At 39.5% G+C, this 5,277-nt stretch overlaps 1 non-coding gene across 1 annotated transcript; it reads left to right on the top strand.

Moving 5' to 3' along the window:
• The first annotated feature begins 3,041 nt into the window (after positions 1 to 3,041).
• Positions 3,042 to 3,102, top strand: LOC142442035 (U7 small nuclear RNA). The gene has a single exon (XR_012783298.1). It is a non-coding gene; the product is annotated as a U7 small nuclear RNA (small nuclear RNA).
• Positions 3,103 to 5,277: the final 2,175 nt, after the last annotated feature.

Genomic DNA, 5,277 nt, shown 5'->3' with positions numbered 1-5,277 from the left:
TCTCTCACACTCGACTGCCAACATCCAGAGCATTCCCCTTAGGCTAGGGCATTTATGTATGTCCCCCATCCAGCTAGGGGAGCTCCACCCTGTGCAGCTAGACCGAGGCTTGAGAAAGCCCTGCTGACCTCCACCAAGGAATACTCCATCCAATTACTTACCAGGAAATTCCTGCTAGTGTGGCTGGGGAACTCCTATTTTTCCTCTGTTGTCCCACATGACTGAGGAAACTTCATTCCACCTACCTTAGTGCCTCACAAGGCCTAAGGCAGCTCAGGCAACACTCATAAATGTTTCAAGCTGCTGCAGGAACCTATGCCCTACCTCTGTAACACCAAAGTAGACAATCCACCAGACATCTGGGTTACTCCCATGAGAGGGAAGCCACAGGAGGTTAAAGTGGTAGGGTAATTCCTTAGTGAAATTTGCTGTAGGCAGTTCGAAGAAGCATTCATACAAGTCTCCCAGAGAGAGTCAGTGCTCACTGACTCCCTGGAAAATGGCACCTGACTCCTCTAAAACAACACAATACAAACAGCCATCAGTCCCAACGACCTCAACGAAGAAACAGGGGAAACAAAAGGCAATGGCAGAAGATGTCCTGAGCATAATGACATGCATAGAAGAATCAGACATTGAGCTGCAACAGAAAGAAATTTTCAGAATGCTGTTTGGAGTCATACAGGATATGAGGCAAAGAATACAGAAAAAGTATGAAATGACAGAGGAGATAAAGTACATACACCAAAGGGAAATTCAAGAGCTTATGAAGGAGATAACAAAAACCAGTAGTAGACACACAGACCTTGAGAATCAACTGGAGGAAGCAGGGAACCACACCAGTGACATGAAGGATAGCCAAGCAGACTTCAACAAACATGAACAAATATTTAATAAGATCACCAGAGAAGCTGAAGAAAACTTAAGAGCTATGTTTGATGTTATGAAGCAGAACAACATTAGAATTATTGGATTACTGGAGGAAGACACAACAAAGAGATCATCTGCAACAATAGTAAGAAAAACTTCCCCAGCTTAATGAATGAAAGGCAGGCCACCATTCAAGAGGCTGAAGAACACCAGCTAGACTGAATACCAAGAAGAAGTCACCAAGGAACATATTAGTTAAACTATCCAACTTCGAGGAAAAGGAGAAAATCATGGGAGCAGCTAGGGAAAAACAAACACTCACATATAACAGTTACCAAATAAGAATATTCTCAGACCTATCAGCAGAAACTATGAAGAAGAGGAGAGAGTAGAGTAACATATTCTAAAAATTGAAGGAAAGCAATGAAAACACAAGAATTCTCTACTCAGCCAAAGTATTGATCAAGATAGATGGAGAAGTCAGAGTCTTCCCAGACAAGGAAAATTTCAAAGAATAAATTAGAAGAAACCTCGCCCTACAAAGATCCTTGCCAACCCATATGGGCAGAAGAACAACATTCACCACACATAAATAAGAGACCATCACATAGAACAACCTAAACCAGAGGGCAACAAAGAGAAAACAGCCCACAAGATAGCATTGACTTAAGGATGGAAAGAAGTCAGGAATGATACACACACACACACACACACACACACACAACACACTAATATGAAAGGAAGGTAGGAACACACCCAACACAAAAGGTATAAGATGACATTACAGAATCTGCAGATTAAGATAATAACCTTGAAAATCAATGGTCTGAACTCAGGCATCAAAAGACTGAGGCTAGCAGACTGGCTTAGCAACCACAACCCACCAATCTGCAGCCCACAGGAGACACATAACAAGGCTACAGACAAAACAGGCTGAGAATCAACGGCTGAACAATTCTTATGATGCAAGCAGCAATTAAAAAATAAGCAGGCATTTCAAACTTAATTGCAGATAAAATTGACCTCAAAGTGCAAACCATAAAAAGAGATGTCAGGACATTATATAATACTTAAGGGGATGGTAGAAAAAGAACCACTAAGTATTGTAAACATATATTCCCCGAATGAGAAACCCGCTGAATGCATCAACCAAACACTCCACAAGATGAAAAAAATAAATGACAGTCTCAAAAATTATAATGGGTGACTTCAATAAGCCGCTCTCTGAGAAAGATAGATCACAGGAAAGGAAACTCAAAAAGGAGGATAGAGGTCTAAATACTATAATTAGACAATTTGACATGATAGATATTTACAGAGCTTTTCATCCAACAACAAAAATTCACATTTTTTTCAAAACCGCATGGCACTAATTCCAAGGTATACCACATGCTGGGGAATAAGGCGGATATACATAAATTTAAGCACATTGATATCATACAGATCTCTCTCTCTGACCACTGTGTCATAAGGCTTGAAATCAACAAAAGGAAAACAAGAACAAATAATTGGATGATGAAGAATACTCTGTTGCAAAAGGACTGCATGCTGGCACAGATCAGAGATGAAATTAGGATATTTCTAAAAACCAACAAGAACGAGAACACTACATACAAAAACGTATGGGGCACAGCAAAGGCAGTTATCAGAGGATGTTTCATAGCAATGCAAGCACACCTGAGAAAGGAAGAGAGACTCATGATTGATATGCTGGCAAAGAATTTACAACTACAGAAGAGTCAGCAGGACAATCCTACTAATAGCAAAAGAAAAAAATAATAAAAATAAGGTCTGAGATTCAGGAGAGGGAAAATAAGAAAATATTGGAAAAAATTAATTTTGCTAAAAGTTGGTTCTTTGAACAGAACCAAAGAATCGACAGACCGCTGGCAAACCTAACCAAAGAAAGGAGGGAACAAATTTCAATAGCAAGAATAAGGGATGAAAGAGGGGACATCACGAAAGACCTTAATGAAATCAAAAGGATAATTACACAGTACTACAAAGAATTGTATACCAATGAACTCAACAACTTGGAAGACAATGGATGAATTCTTGGAAAAAAATCTCACCGTAGACTGTCCCCAAAGATGTCAAGAATCTGAATGGACCCAAAGCAAAAGAAGAAATAGACAAGGTTATCAAGTGATTACCAACAAAAAATCCCCAGGAAGTGTAACAGCTCTTTTAGAATTTGTCTAGCAGGTTTTCTGGTTTCCCCAGAAAACCCCCACACACCAATAAAACAGCTATTTAACAACAACAACAACAAAAATGTCCCCAGGAGCAGATGGTTTCACTGGAGAATTCTACTGAGCATTTAGAGAAGAAATACCACCAATCCTACACAAACTCTTCCAGAACATAGAAAAATATGGTAAACCCCAGAACTCCTTCTATGAACCTAGCATAACTCTGATACCAAAACCAGGCAAGAATTACAAAAGAATTAAAAATGACAGACCAATATCCATAATGAAAATTGATGCAAAAATTCTTAACAAAATATTGGCCAATAGAATACAAAAGTATATAAAACAAATAAGTCACCATGACCAAGTGGTATTTATACCAAGAATGCAGGGATGGTTCAGCATACGAAAAACCATTATTATCATTCGCCACATTGACCTGAAAAACTATAAGTTCCACATGATAATATCAATAGATGCAGAAAAAGCATTTGATAGTATCCAACACCAATTCCTATTTAAGACACTTGAGAAGATAGGAATAGAAGGTTATTCCTCAAGACAATACAAGCTATATATGAAAAACCAAGAGCCAACATGGTAGTCAATGGAGACAAGAATAACACAATCCCACTGAAAAAGGGGACCAGACATGGATGCCCCTTGTCCCTCCTCTTATTTAGTATCATGCTGGAGGTTTTAGCTAACAGCATAAGGCAAAGGAAAGACTTCAAAGGTATTCATCTGGGGAAGGAAGAGGTGAAACAATCATTGTTTGCAGATGATATGATTTTATATGTGCAAAATCCTAAAAGCTCCACAAGGGGAGTACTGGAAGCAATAGAGGAGTTTGGCAGAGTGGCAAGATACAAGATCAACAAACAGAAATCCATCGGACTACTATACACATCGAATAAGACCACAGAAGAGGAGATCAAAAAGGTGGTACCCTTCACACTAGCCAAACACAACTTGAACTATCTAGGGATATACCTGATTAAAAGAACAGAAGATCTACCTATGAAAAACGAATTTGAGAACTTTGACACAGGGAATACATAGGCTAACAGAAATAGGGAAGAACACAAACACAGAGGAGACACAAATTGACAAATGGGATATACTAAAGATAAAAGACCTGTGTAGATTGAAAGAATTTACCAAGAGAGTAATAAGAGAGTCCACGGACTGGGAAAAGATCTTTAGTAAATGACACATCAGACAAAGGCCTTTTTACTAAAATCTACAACACTTTGCTGGATTCCAAAAAGAAAAAATCGAATTGCCCACGGAGGAGGTGGGCACAGGATCTGAACAGAAGTTTCACAGGGCAGAAATCCAAATGGCCAACAAACATGAGAATATGTTCCCAATATTTAGCCATAAGAGAAATGCAAATTAAAACAACAATGAGGTACCACCTCTCGCACTCAAAGATAGTCCAATTCAAGCAATTAGAAAGCAACAAGTTTTGGAAGGGCTGTGGGGAGACATGAACTCTCATCCACTGCTCGTTGACCTGTTAGTATGTACAGCCACTATGGAAATCAATATGGTAATATGTAAAACAGATGGAATTGAATTACCATACGACCCAGCAATCCCCTACTGGGGATATACCCAGAAGAGGCAAGAAACAATCAAGGCCAGATATCTGTCCTCCAGTGTTCATTGCAGCACAGTTCACAATTGCAAGAGTTTGGAAGCAACCCAAATTTCCATCAACTGACTAGTGGATTAAAGAACTGTGGTACATAGATAAAATGGAGTACTAGGCATCATGTAAAAGCAGTGACGATTGTATGCAGCATATCGCTGCATGGGAAGAACTGGAGGAAATCATGCTAAGCGAAGTAGGCCATGCACAAAAGGACAAGGACAACATGAGTCTGCTGAGGTAAGCTTTAAAAAAAAAAAAGCAAAATGGGCATAGGGAAAAAGTTACTGTTTATAAATATTCCTGGAGTGAGGACCAGGCAGTATGGCAGGGATCAGACCAAATACTAAAATGGTGCAACAGAACAGCAAGGGAATGGAGCAACGAGGTCCCCAGGGAATGTTGAAGGTAGATTTTAGGGCCAGGGCTTGGTGGCCCAAGAGACTGGACTGGAAAACACTCCTAAAGGCCAACAAACAGCCCTTGAACTAACTACAAGCTATTCGTTCTTGTTGTGTTGTGTGTATATTTTTTTGTCATTGGCATGCTGTGGTTGCT

Source organism: Tenrec ecaudatus, chromosome 2, assembly GCF_050624435.1.
Source record: "Tenrec ecaudatus isolate mTenEca1 chromosome 2, mTenEca1.hap1, whole genome shotgun sequence".
NCBI lineage: Eukaryota > Metazoa > Chordata > Mammalia > Afrosoricida > Tenrecidae > Tenrec > Tenrec ecaudatus.
Note: the sequence above shows the minus strand (reverse complement) of the source record. Positions and strands in the feature narration are given on the sequence as shown.